This window comes from Athene cunicularia, assembly GCF_003259725.1.
Source record: "Athene cunicularia isolate RWA chromosome 8 unlocalized genomic scaffold, athCun1 chr8_part1, whole genome shotgun sequence".
Taxonomy (NCBI): Eukaryota; Metazoa; Chordata; class Aves; order Strigiformes; family Strigidae; genus Athene; species Athene cunicularia.
This window is the reverse complement of record NW_020799109.1, coordinates 22,707,746-22,722,337: the sequence shown is the minus strand read 5'-3', so window position 1 is coordinate 22,722,337 and position 14,592 is coordinate 22,707,746. Positions and strand designations below refer to the sequence as shown.

At 37.4% G+C, this 14,592-nt stretch overlaps 1 long non-coding RNA gene across 1 annotated transcript; it reads left to right on the top strand.

The window, feature by feature from the left end:
- The first annotated feature begins 1,924 nt into the window (after positions 1-1,924).
- Positions 1,925-10,727, top strand: LOC113483165. Its single transcript, XR_003398970.1, has 3 exons — positions 1,925-2,008; positions 3,235-3,240; positions 10,716-10,727. It is a non-coding gene; the product is annotated as an uncharacterized LOC113483165 (long non-coding RNA).
- The last annotated feature ends 3,865 nt before the right edge of the window (positions 10,728-14,592 follow it).

The following is a 14,592-nucleotide window of genomic DNA, read 5'->3' as shown; positions in this document are numbered from 1 at the left end:
CTAGGTTAATAGTTGGACTGGATGATCTTCAAGATCTTCTCCAACCTAGACGATTCCGTGATTCTGTGAAATGATGTAGAAATTCACTGTTATGGAAATATCAAAAGAATACATATGCGTATGGTATTTAATCACTTTTGAATTAGATAGAAACAGTTCTTTTTATTACAAAGGCTCTGATTTGGTAATTTTCAAAAGTGTAATAGTGTTTCTGATATATGTATCTATAAGAATGAGCTACCTGCCAAATGAAGCTGTCTTTAGAGAAGCTGACAACAAACACAGCTTAATGTGTGCATGGGATATGTGAAGGTATTTGTTTTCAAACTTCAGGCAATTTTTTAGATCAAAATTTGGCCAAATATGATGAATGAATTTATGTTTTCTAATCAAACTATAATCATATATGTGGAAACTAATTATGTTTGTATATTTACTCAGTGCTTAGAAATTGTTATAAACTGCCTTGTTATTACCTGCCTCATAATAGGTGCTTCTGTTAAAAGATTTGACTTTAGTTATACTGCACCCGTAAAAGTAACACTGCAGTTTGCAACAACTGCAGGAATTTTGACCTTAACATTACAACCTGTGGTTGCAAGTTCTATCATAGTGTTCTTGCTAATTATGAAAATTGCATTGGCTTTAAAAATCAATCACTTACCTAGTGAATTAATGACCATGCACAGTGACAAGGAAACATGAGCCTCACTCAGACCTATACAGGTTGTCATGAGTCAACACTAGATTAGAAGCTCAGTATTTTTGCTGTTGCCAGTAGAAGGCCATAGTCCTGGCAGAGCAGAGCACCAAGAGCTCGGTGAGTTTGTGTTTTCCAGAACTGGTTGGGACTTGTTTACCCATGTCCAACAGCCATGTGCCTGTGATCTCCCTGGCTGTAGCTTCAGCTTTGGGACTGGCAGATCTGGGAAATGGCTGGCATCACAGCTCAGGGGGTCAGTGGGTGACAACCCACAGCCTGGTGTCATCTAAGGCTGGGAAAGCCACATGGGCACTTGCTTGGCATCTAGTGGGAAGGAAGCAGGAAGTGGTGAGAATGTGTAAAAACTAATGTAAGCATAACCAAGACTTCCTTGCCCAGGTCCCTTCCCAGGAGAGACACCCCCCCCGCTCCTTCCCTGCCCTTGCCCCATCCTGTAAACATCATATTCATCCTGGCAAAGACCTCAGCGTACTGGTGACTCACCTGATTGAACACTGGGGTGGTTAGTCTGTATGGTGCTCTGCGTTATCCTTCTAGCAGAATTTGAAGAAGCCTGATTAAGTGTGGTTTAGATAGCTCCTCAAAAGCTCTGGTTGTAATCTTGTGGTATTGTAGACATGCCTTGATGAAATTACTTTTTTTTTTTTTTTTTTTTAATCTCTAACTATTGCCCTAAACTGATAGGAAATACTTGCAGCATAGATTGGGAGGTTAAAAATACTACCTTGGATTTTAGGAAGGGGAAAAGTTTTGTTAGGATGACAGATTGTAGCCAAAGTAATCCTTTATCTTCTGTATACACTGATGTGCTGCTTTTGGCAGGGATAGAGTTAATGTTCTTCATAGTAGCTAGTATGGGGCTGTGTTTTAGATTGGTTCTGCAAACAGTGTTGATAATACAAGGATGTTTCCCTTACTGCTGAGCAGTGCTTGCACAGAATCGAGCCCTTTTCTGCTTCTCACCCCACATGGGTTGGGGGTGAACAAAGATTTGGGAGGGGACACACCAGGACAGCTGACCCCAGGGATATCCCACACCATATGACATCATGATCCACATATAAAGTTGAGGAAAGAAGAAGGAAGGAGGGAACTTTTGGAGTGATGTTATTTGTCTTCCCAAATAACCATTATGTGTGATGGAGCCTGGCTTTCCTGGAGATGGCTGAGCATCTGCCTGCCAATGGGAAGTCACAGAATCACAGAACCAGCTAGGTTGGGAAGGACGTTGAAGATCATCTGTCCAACTATTAACCTAGCACTGACAGTTCCCAACTACACCATGTCCTTAAGTGCCAAGTTGACCCGACTCTTAAACACCTCCAGGGATGGGGACTCCACCACCTCCCTGGGCAGCCCATTCCAACACCTAACAACCCATTCTGTAAAGAAATGCTTCCTGACATCTAGTCTAAACTTTCCCTGGCACAACATGAGGCCATTATCTCTTGTCCTGTCGCTTACTACTAGGTTAAAGAGACTCATCCCCAGCTCTCTGCACCCTTCTTTCAGGTAGCTGTAGAGGGCGATGAGGTCTCCCCTCAGCCTCCTCTTCTCCAGACTAAACACCCCCAGTTCCTTCAGCCGCTCCCCGTACGACCTGTGCTCCAGACCCTGCACCAGCTCCGTTGCCCTTCTCTGGACACGCTCGAGTCATTCAATGTCCTTTTTGTAGTGAGGGGCCCAAAACTGAACCCAGGAATCGAGGTGCGGCCTCACCAGTGCCGAGTACAGGGGTAAGATCCCTTCCCTGTCCCTGCTGGCCACACTATTGCTGACACAAGCCAGGATGCCATTGGCCTTCTTGGCCACCTGGGCACTCTGCTGGCTCCTGTTCAGCCGGCTGTCAATCAACACCCCAGGTCCTTCTCTGACTGGCAGCTCTGCAGCCACTCCTCCCCAAGCCTGTATAGTTGTGAATTAATTCCTTGCTTTGGTTTTCTTCTGTGTATAACTTTTGCTTTACCTATTAAACTGTCTTGATCTCAGCCCACAAGTTTTTTCACTTTTACTCTTTTTATTCTCTCACCTGTCCCACTAGGGGGGGGGGGGCGGGGAGTGAGTGAGCAGCTGTGTGAGTCTTAGTTGCTGGCTGCGCTTAAACCATGACAATTGAAAACTCACTAACTCTTGGAATTGAATTTTGTGCCATTCTGGTTTATGGGGGATTAACTTTAAATAACTTCTTCGATATACAATTCCCTGATGAGTTAAATATGCACATAGGGGTTCTTATGGCTTACAGAATGCTCTCAACAGAAGTGCCTCAGGCTTTAATGGCATGCAAGGTACATATTATATTCTTAATTGCCATTCTGTGCTGCTGTGGACAGATGCTTCTCTCTAGTTTCTAACTGATGAAAATTTATCTTGGTAAGAAATGGCCAGGTTTATCGCTTGGTGTTCTTCCTTAGATAGCAGTTTTTCTCTTACCTGAACATGCATTCCTTAGTACAAATATCTTGTCTACTACTGCTACGTTTCAGCCATTTAAAGGATGATTGTGACAGGTGACAGTGGAAACATCTACTTTTGTTCTAGCATCAAAATTCAGAATAAAGGAAAACAAAATAATTCACAAGGTCAGCGCAAGAATTGATTTACTGTTTGAAGACGGCATTGAAATGTTTGAGTCTGCGTTATTAGGGTGCTCTGGTCTGATAACTTCTGTTTTATTAGGTGGATTTGTGTTCAAATATGACAGAAGTCTCAAGTGAAATTTCAGGATAATATTTAAGCATGTGTTTAAAGCGAGTCTTTCTCAAATAGGTATACTTAATAACTTTGCACAGTGTCTAATGCTGAAAGAAGGAGGGAATAACTTTTAATATCTTCATGCTTAATTTCTGTTTTTAAGGTGAGACTTGAATATTTGGAAGTCTCCCTCACTGATAGGTCAGATCTGCAAGAAAATGAAGGATGCCACCTTTCTTTGCACTGCTGTGATTCTGAGACATCCATTAGTATGTGGATATATATTTCTTTTATGGGAAATCTTTTTTTGTCCCAATCCATCATGCTAGTCAGGCATGTCCTTTCCTTTTGTCTGTGACTGGCTGACAGCTGTTCTGCACGTGCTCTGCTCCACTATAATGCATAGCTTGGAACAAGGAGATGAAATTGAGATTTACCTTTCTGTCTCCCCTCATAAATTGCATTTTTATGTACGAGTTTTCTTCCAGTTCTCACCTCTCCTTCTTATTTTTTTGCAAAATGAAAGAGAATGTGTTGTTAGGATGGATCTGTCAGGGTTTTAAGGGCACTAATAATAGGCCTTAATGGCCCTGAGGAGCCTCACCTGAGGCATCCAGCCCCTGCCTGCCCAGAGCCCCTTAGTTGAGCTCTGGACCTCCAGCACCAGGGCCTGGACCCCACCCTGGGATGGCTTCCCAGCTTGACCTTGTCTTCATGGACCTGCCCAGCAGTCATCACACTGCAGGTGAACCCTGGCTCACAGAGTGGCTTCCCAGCTTGGCCTCAGACCTCCTCTCACTGCTGCCTTGTGACCTGGGATGGTGGCTGGAGCTGGTCACCATCTCTGGGCCTGCCCTCCCCACCCCTGAGGGAGCTGGCAGCTGTCGCAGGGCCCTGGGAGCGTGGGCACTTGTGGCCCTGACACACTGCACTGCCTGCCGCTCTAAGCACCAAGGTAAACTGTTAAATATTATCATGTATTTAATCAGAAGATGTGGTGTAGGAGAGGGTTTGGTTTGTGAAGAGATTCACTCAGTTGCCATTTAAATGTTAGCATCTATGTTAAAGTCAAACAAATGTATTACCATCTAGCTATAAATCTAGTGAAATTTAAAAATATTTTTACTCATGGGCTTGTGATTGTATGAAAAATATGCTAACTGAGGCCCTGGCATTCAGGGAGTGTCTTTTAGAGGGATTAATTAATGTGAGGATAGCGTTTTTCCCAGTGGAGGAGAAAGCTGATTTTATAGCTTCAGGAACTGGTATCAGTTGAGGAATATATTATCTGTTTGCAGATCAGCAAAACATGTTATACCATTAGGTCAGGAGTGGCCAACTTCGTTCTCCCCAAGTACTCAACACCTTAATTAGAGGAGCCTTCCTGAAACTTCTGGCATCCTGAAATTTGCTTTAGGGTGGTATGAATTTGCAGCATCCTAAATGAAATCAGTTCCAGGGTTCTGGTTTCCTAGATGAAAAATGAATTTCTTAAAGCAGTGAATCACAATTAATGCACAACCATGTGACAGTTATTGACAATCCCTTCAGAATATGCTGTACAGCAGCAAGATATTTTCTGCAAGATATTTTCTTCTTCTAATAAGGCCTAATGTGACATAAGGTTCTATCTGAAGGACCTTCTTGCTTTATTAATCTCATTATGACCACTTGAATTGCCACATCCTCTCTAATGATTAAAACATTCAACTCCCAAGTGTGATATTATAATGAGAATGAGGCTCATAGAATAAGGCATTGTATCATTCTGCAAAGGCTGTCAGCAAATGGAAATATAAATCAAACTCCTCAGTGTAATTTCCCTACTATTTCCCAAACAAAAATTTTACATACATACCTATATATGCAAGTTTCCAAATCCAGCTATTAGTTCTCTCATGGAAGATATGTTTTTGCATATTTAAGTCAAAAATTATAGATGCCTGGAGCACCAATTTTAAAAGGCATATGGTTTACTTTAGAGTTATGTGAATTGCCAAGTGAAATCGACCACTTGTAATACAGTATGCCCTCCTCTTCCCACCATGTGTATGCTTTTGAGAAGGATCAGGGCTGAGTGTACTAGCCAAATTCCAGATTGAAAAATTATGTATTTTCTCTTGTTTTCTGTACTTCTCCTATACTTGAAAATTTATAAACTGTTCTTCATTCTCTTGAATGTACCATTTCTCAGTAGATGGATATAATTAAATACATATTCAGAAACATGTTTTCATTAAAAAAAATAAATCTTAATCTATTCAAAAAAATAAAAAATCCTGTATGAAATTTGGAATCCATCTTGTTTATAAGTAATAAATCCAAAGAAAAGAAAGATAGGAAATTTAATTCTGCCACTTTTTCTTCTGCATGGATCTTGAGGGAGAGAAACTCTGCCATTCTTCATCGTAATGATCTAGAACAAAAAAGCATAACGCATGTTGGTCAAGCAGTCTTGAGGTACAAAATCAGTTAGTAACTGGGACTGAGAATAATTATTTTACTTCAGATCTTCCTTGTCTTTTTTTCAGCTGGATGGAAAGGGTTGTGTTATTTCCCATAGAATTAGTTAATCTAGCGTTTTCCTGGTTCAGGAGAAATTTCTGTGGGTACAATTGCTGCCTTTAATGCCTTTAGACTTGGCTCTACTCAGCATGATTTTCTGCCATCAGTTCTTGTGTCCTAGCACCAAAACCCCAGTGACTTCAATTATCTGCACATTCAGTTTCTTTTATACACTATCTTTTTTGGTCTAATTACCTGTCTAATGGATACATCCAATTCCCCAAGCTATGTGTTATTTTATGTTCTTGGTGAAAGCAGGAAGGGAACATAACAGAATACTGTGTAATTAGGGAAAAAAAAAAAAGTTGGTCTTTGAAACTTGAAAAAATATGGAGAATCTCCTGCTTTTGAAACCTCCTAGGAAATATTCTCCAAATAGTCAGGGAACATGGGGGATATTTGTTTTGGGTAAAACTGATCTGCAAAGGACTTTGTCTAGGGCTAGAAAGCTGCTGTCCTTTCAGATGGAGTTATTTCCAAACTACCATTTTATTGTTATTTTGACTTTGAATTACAGAATCACAGAATCATTCAGGTTGGAAAAGACACTTGGGAACATCGAGTCCAACCATCAGCCCTACTCTACAAAGTTCTCCACTACACCATATCCCCCAGCATCTCATCTAAACAACCCTTAAACACATCCAGGGATGGTGACTCCACCACCTCCTTGAGCAGCCTATTCCACTGTCTGACCACTCTTTCTGTGAATTAGTCAAATCTTGCTCATACGTTTGCCTTTGCCTTGCTGTTTGCAATAATTCAAAAATATTAATTGTTCAAAAATATTAAGGGGGTGTGTCAAAGAAGTATTTTCAGGCCCTGAATAGATAAGCGGAATCTAATTATCAGTGAGGTAGAGAAACCACCATTTGTCATCTCAAGTTTAGTCTTGTGAGAGACAGTGTGTAAGAATGTTAGAAAAACCCCATTAGGACCTCAGTCTCTGCACTCCTGAGCATTTCATACCATGTGTATTAGAAAAGAATGTAAAAGATGCTTCGTTTCCCTCCTGCCCCTGATTACTAGAGTAAAAGCACGGAACTAAAAGGATAGATGGTTATCAACCATTACAAGAAAGCTAGAAACAATGCTGAGATATACTGAGAAATTTTTTTCTTCGGGTCATTTTTATATTAATTATTTGTTTTATAAGGTCACTTTCTTACGATGCTATTTGAGACCATATTGTGCACTGAACTAAAAATAATTTCCTTTATTGCATGAAAGGGATTGTGAACTTTTGGAAGCTGTATGGTTTGGTAATTATATCATTGTCATTCAGTTGTCAAGCTAACTGAATTTTCCCCTTGGTCTAGGATTGGGTAGAATTTGTTCTCATTAGTCTTAATAAAATAGAGGCAATAGTTGCACCAGGAGGTGTCATATTTTTCTTAATGTTCTTTGAAAACATAACTGCTTCAGGTCATTGCAATACATGTGTGTGATACATAAAGACTTTATCACTGTAAATTGGGATAAGGCTAGCTGTTTTGGATTGGGACATTGACTCAAATGTCAACAGTGAGCCTGACATCCATAATTCTGCATTGTTTTCATGTTCCATTTTAATTTAATCCTTACTATGAAAGGAAGTTCTGCTTTATCCTGTGGTACAGAAATCCATACATGATATATAAGACAGTCTTAGTCTTATCAAGAAAAGAAAGCTGTTGTTGGGGAAGGTTTTCAGAAGGAAAATTATGGATTAAATAAAGAGGTCTAAGCTTAATTTTCTTGTTCTCATTTCTTAGTAGGCCATTCAACCTAAAGTTGTAACGGCACTGATACAAAACTAGGGTGATAACTCCTTTTGTACCTTGTGGAGTTTGGAAAAAGGAGAGGTCTCCGGGTTGAAAATTGTGTCCTGTTATAGTGGACTAATTTTTTTCTCAGGAGTTCAAAAGATGATTTCCATTTGACATATGTCCTAGAAGTTGATGATGTGTCTAGTCAGTGACTAAAATCAGATAATTTTGAGCAATCCAAGGTGTGTTGATCTGGTTGTATGAAAGTGGATATATATGAAGATTGTAAGGGTAATATTTACTTGATTGTGACTTGGTATCTTTTATCTGAAATGATCAGACATGGTAGACAAAAGAGAGTTTTAATTTATAATTTCAAGAAAACAAATAGGTAAAATAGGGAATGAAATAATCCCATGCATTAGTTGTGAATGCTGAACAAGGTCTTACATAGTGCTATTTTTATCTTATCCCTCTCTCTTCAAAAGGTTTTCAGGTGTTTCATTGTCCGTACTTGGTTCTGATTTGTGCCAAAAGCTGCTAGAAGCCATCAGATGCTATAGACTCTTTTCTATATTACTTTAATTATCTGTTTGGGGGTTGTTTTTGTTAGGTTTTTTTTGTTTGTTGGTTTGGGGTTTTTTCAAATAATGTAGGCTGTTTCTATACCAATAGAGCAATACTTCTAGTCTTTACTATTTAATGACAGTTGAGTCCTTACCAAAATGCTGAAGTTATTAGAAGGATAAACATGCTTGTAAGTGGACAGAGTAAGTAAGAAGTATTGAAAGAGTATAATGTATACACAGAGTGCAGTTTTCTGTGCCTGTAAAGAAATGTAATAAAGTGTTGGTATGGTGCCATTGTAAGACAGTGCCAGATGCCAGAGGCACACAGCATGATTTGCTATTTAGCTAATCCTATCAGATAGATAGTTGTGGGCTTGTGGCAAGTGTCCCATTGACAGTGCTGTAACTCCTCAAAGGCTGGAAACCACTTCTGCACCTTAATTTGAATACAGTCTTGAGTCACAAAATCATAGGTCTAATTTCTGCCATGGGCCCAAAATGAAATCAGCTGTACTATGTAGTCCTAAAAAATATTTATCTAAGCTTTTCAGAAATGCTTTCAATTATGGAGAGTCAAAAACCTTACCTGTCAGGCTGTGATCTTGTACTATTTTTTTTTTTCATTAGGATGGCTGTTTTACTTAGTCCAAAGGGTTGCTCACTTTTAAAATAACACTGATTACCTTCCATCTTATTGATCAATATGTATATCTGAGTTTGTTTACTGCATGCTATTTGAAAATTTGCTGTTAAGACAGACAATTTCTGAGGTGTTCATCAATAGAAAGATTAAGATTTTTGCTAATTTTGATGCATTTTTTCAGACTCTGTAATTCAAGAAGCTGATATCTATATCTTATAAATTCAGTTATAAAGTCAGAAATGCACAATAATGCTGACTCTTACATGTTTTGGCTTGGGACATTGACTCAAATGTCAACAGTGAGCCTGACGTCCATATTTCTGCATCATTTTCTTGTTTCATTTTAATTTAATCCTCACTATGAAAGGACATTTTAGATTTTGTCCCTCACCCCCAAAGCACTGACCTTACTGAAATCTTCATTCATCTCAGACTCCTTTAGACACAGGCTCTGTTTAAGACAGTGGTTCTCCTTGATAGCCTCCAAGAGAGCTCTCACAAGCCTATTTCTCTCTCTCTGAGGTTGACTGGAGATCAGTTCTTTCCCCACTGCAGCTCTTACCACACCTCTTCTTGCATCCCCTGTGTTATGGGGCAATCTGTGTCCCTTCTAGTTCCTTCTGCTATTCTCCAGATGTGTTTTTGTACAAGATGTAATGTGAATTAGATGGCATGGCACCTGAAAGAGTTACAAGCACAGCATGACAAAAGTTCAGCTCTCATGTGGTAATTGTTCTTCAGCATCTGCATAACTGGCTGTCACTAAATTTAGGTATTCACATTCTAACTTCATTAATATATATGCCAGGTAGGGCTGACTTCTGCTTTACTTGAAACTACCACTAAATTCCATGGGAGTAAGTAGGACAGGATCTAATGTTACTGTAATTTGTAGTCCCTCTGGGGCAATGAACAGACTTTTTTAGTTAACTCCACCTGTTTTCAATCCTGTATCCTTGTAATTATTCTGAAGGAGAGGAGGGTAAGATGTGGTAAAAGCCATCAGAATTTTAGTGCCTGATTGGCTCTTTCTGCAGTTTTGTTCTCCATTTCTTATCTTCTCATGTAAATAGCCACTAAGAGCTCTATTAAAAAGTTCTTTGATCAGGGTCAAAGAATTATTAAAGCCAGCAAACTAAAAGTTGAATTGGCAACCAGATGCTTGGAAGAAATGAGCACCATTTGGCTGTGAACTACCTTTAACCAAGATTTAATTACATTATTCATTACTTCAGAGAGAAGGAAAATTCAATATGACAATCTTAAGGGACCAATAGTAATAAAATAATGAATGAAAAAATTCTAAAGAATTAGCCAAGTGAGAGAGTATATCTCTATCAGTAAAACAATTATAATTAAAAGTCATTTAATTTCAAACACGTGATTGTCTTGTGTAGCCTTTAGAGAAAAAGGATTAAAAGAAACCACTGAAAAAAACACTTAAATATGCCTACTTGTGCTCCAGCTGGATGCTGAAGATTGTTATTCTGTTAGTTATGAGTGCTTTCTGCTAGTATGGGTCAATCATACGTATATCTTGCTGTAATCACTAGTTTTTTATTCCTTATTGGCCCAGTTCCATTGCTATCAATGTTAGATCCCAACCCATCTGGTAAGTGACAGAAGAGCCCAAAGGTCAAGGGTCTACTTCTGCAAAATATACCTAATGTCTGGTCATAACATCCTTCCTTGCAAATTGCAGATAGTTAATACTTGATTTTGTTTTAAAGCAGGTAATTTACATGTGAGCCACTTGGATTCTGCAGCAGAAGAATATTTTTAGTTTTAATTCAAATATAATTTCTGCAGAATTTGTTTTAATCTTGGTTACATGACAGCAAATACAGTTTAGCTCTGGGCATCTCATATACATTGTAAAACCAACCCAGGGGTTCAAGTGTCAAATAGTCGTTTTCCAAATGTCAGCAATTTCAGAAACAGCATTCATCCTGGCGTTAGCATTTTTATTTACACTATGCTATGAGATACTGACGCTAATCCATTACTGTATATTAAAACCACACTTTTGTAGATAATATATTCCCACTAAATGGTTGCAGGTGCTGTTTCCTGCTGTTATGTACATCAAACTGCTGAAATTTTCTTCACCTGTAAACAGTTTAGGCCTTCCTGAAGCACTGTGATTGATCTCAGTGAGGTAACCCATGGAAAAGAACAAAGAATAGTATTTTTTTAAGACAGTATTTTTACAGTTTGTTACCCCATCTACTTTTTCTATTATACAGACTTTACATTTTTTCCTACATCACAATAACACAAGTACATTTTGAAGGCTGAAATATGTATTAAAAACCACATTTCCTTTCCATCTAAAAAGCTCCTCTTTTTTTTGTCATTTCTGAAATGACAGCCTTTCTGGTTACATGGTATTATCAGTTTAACAAATCTATTGAGGATGTAATTTACTATTAATACTGAACAAGGAATTTTCTTTTCTGATTGTTATATACGTGTGTGTATAACACTAAGGTAGTCCTGTGACTGCTATTATCGCTTTCTTTCATTATTAAGTATTTCACTTACTACCATATGTCCCCAAGGAGGAAGACTGCTTAGTTTCATTTGATTGGATTTTAAAATCTATTTGATGAATTATGTCCACGGAGGCACACCTCTGATGCGACACAAGTTCTACAGAAATTGTTGGAGATGCAAAGAAATGTACTCAGATAATTCTGTTTTCAAAGTCTTCTCCTAAAAATGCACTAGATTTAACCTAAACAAGTGAAGAAACAGAAACTAGATATTGTTCCCAGCATGTTTTCCACAGCAATGACATATTTCTTCTTTAAAATCAAGCCCATCCTTTTATGCTCCTTTAAATCTCCTTTAGTCAAAGAAGAAAAGGATGTGAGCAGAATATGAAGAGGTGGCAAACTCAAGTAATTTTTAATGAACAGTCATTAAATTGTTGTTCTTTGAAGAAAATATATGCAAAGAAAAATCCTGAAGCCATGTGCTCTGGGCTAAATAATGGTCAATAGCACTTCACTTATGAAAAACTGTAAAGTGTTTGTATTTTCCCCACAGCCAAATATCAATCTAAATTATAAATAATACAAAAGTGAAACCTGGACCCAAATATGGATTCAGCAGTCTCTCTGAACAGGTGTTGTCTGTAAAAGACTTGGCAGCTTGACTAAAGATTTTCTGGGCCCCTATGTACAGATCCTAAATAATATAAACATTTTTCCAAATATGTTGCATTAAACATGTACATTAACCTGTATACAGGCATTAAAATGTATTACTTTATTTGCTTTGATTCATATTATTTTGTTTCAATAATTTAATCTATTAAAACCAAAAAACACTTCACTCATTCTGAGGAAAAGAGCATTTTTGTGAATAAATTCCATCAGGTTGATTAACAGAAGAAAACAGAGTGCATATTACTCAGAAATGAGGCTAACAATATTTTTCAAATAATATCTATACAAGGGAGGAAGATGGAATACAGGATGACTGCTTAAGACTGACTTTCCTTTAGCAATAAGTCTAGTGTAGCCTGTGTCTTTAGTCCATATCATTCATATACAAAACTTTGCTACCTCTCCAGGTATTAATAATAGCATTATTTATTGTAAGTGATATCAGCAATTCTGGAAGAAGAAAAATAATTTTATTTCTGAAAGCAAAAATTGCTCTGGCATGTTCAAAGGGGACAGGTATCTAGTAAAGAAAACAGGAAACCGAAACGTAATTGACTTAAGGGTGTTCTTTACATTAATGAAACAAAAAGAAATTATAAGGCTTAGTCTCAAGTTCATTAACTTGATATTTAAAAACAAAATACCTTATAAGGAAAGGAAATATAAAAGCAGTTAAGAAGGTCGGTTTGTCCTCTTTCAGTGGGGTACTGAAGGCAATCTTGGGAGGGAAATGAAATAGATTTTTAGAAGCGGAGATGCAGATCTCTCTTCTGGAGAAAGGAAATGTCTTTTTGGCATAGATTAAAAAATATATCCTTTTAATTTCTTTCTCTCCTGGGAACTTTAAAACACGGTGCAAAAACATCAGATAAGAATGGGCCAGGAGAGTATTTTTCCCCACTCCCTCTACTTTCAAAGTAGAAGCCTGCTTTCAAAGAGAAATCTGAATCATGTTGCCAATCTGTATACAAGGGCACAGACTCAGCTTTCATTTGTGCTCAGTGTGGCATTTGTATGCAAATGTAGATCTGTCAATTAATGTTGACTTTCATCAATACATTACCTAAGATCCATGCCAGTGGTATCTCCATAACATGAGACACCAAAAGTCTTGTATTGCAGCTTCCAAGTCTGGTAGTGGGGTACAGTGACAGTCTCCTAGGTCCCAGCTCTAGACTTGCATGTCCTCCCATTATCCTTGATGGGACTACTGCTGTGCTTGTTTAAATTCTGAAGTCCAAGAAAAGATATGACCTCACTGAAAACAGAACTGTAAGATACAGATGTCATAAAAGTCTTACTGAAGTTTAAAAAGTTGAACTGAAAACATACAGTGACAAAGATTTTACCTTAGAATTCCTACTTATTCATGCAGACCTTTTTATATTTTTTGACCTACTGAGTAGACTTTCTTTGGACACTACAGAAGAAACTTCTTAGTCCTTTGATAGAAAGAAAGAGTAATTTTTTTTTTTAATTATTTTTTATTAAAAAAAAAAAAAAAGTCTTGCTACTTTGCCAAGGACAAACCACAGTGGACATAAAATTACCTAAAATCTATCATGTGTCATATCCTCCGATGTAATAATGTTTTGATCAAAACCTCATTAATATCTTACAGTTTCTCTCAAAACTAAAAGCAGACACTATTACAATAATTTTGTTTAGACATCATTTCCACAGTGAGGTAATGTAATTTATGTTACATACAGTGCAACAATGCATGAAAAAGTATGTTTTCAAGTTTTGAAGGAGGTACATTTGACCAGAAGATAATGATGTGCAAGTTTTATTCTCTAAATTATCTCCCTCTCTGATATGTTTAGCTTTATCTACATCACATTCCCAAAATGCATTGCTTAATATTTTCTTTTCATTTATTACTGAATAAGAATAAATGCTTTTTAGTAGTTTTAGATTCTGGTGAACAAGATCTTCCAAATTATGGGGTTTAAGTTCATTGTAATCTAGTTGGCTCAAACTGGAAAAAAAAGATTACTTTCTATATCTGTTACAAAGCTCTTCAGTAAGGATACATACCATGGATCCCTGTTAGAGATAATCTTTCAAAGCTGTGCAATAGTTTTTCCACAGGAAAACAAATTTGCTAAAAATTTGAAACTTCTGCAGCAATTCAACATTTTCAGTTATTTTCCTGTAGGAAACATGATTTCAACCTTTGCTTTTGTTTTTAGAGGCTGCCACTTTTTACATTTAAGTTTGAATTGGAATTTGCAGTAGATAATGTTTTGGCATCTAAAGCAAACAATGCAAGTATTTAATGGTAATGTTATAGAATAATATTTATCTACATGACATAATTAACTGTAATTTCTTAATTAACTTCTGCTAAATGAGGATTATTTAGAATTCTCAAACTGGAGTTGATTCAGGGAGTTTGAATTACTCTCTTGGCTTCAAAAAACAACAACATATTCAAAACATTGGAAATATCCACATGCAGAACATATAAATG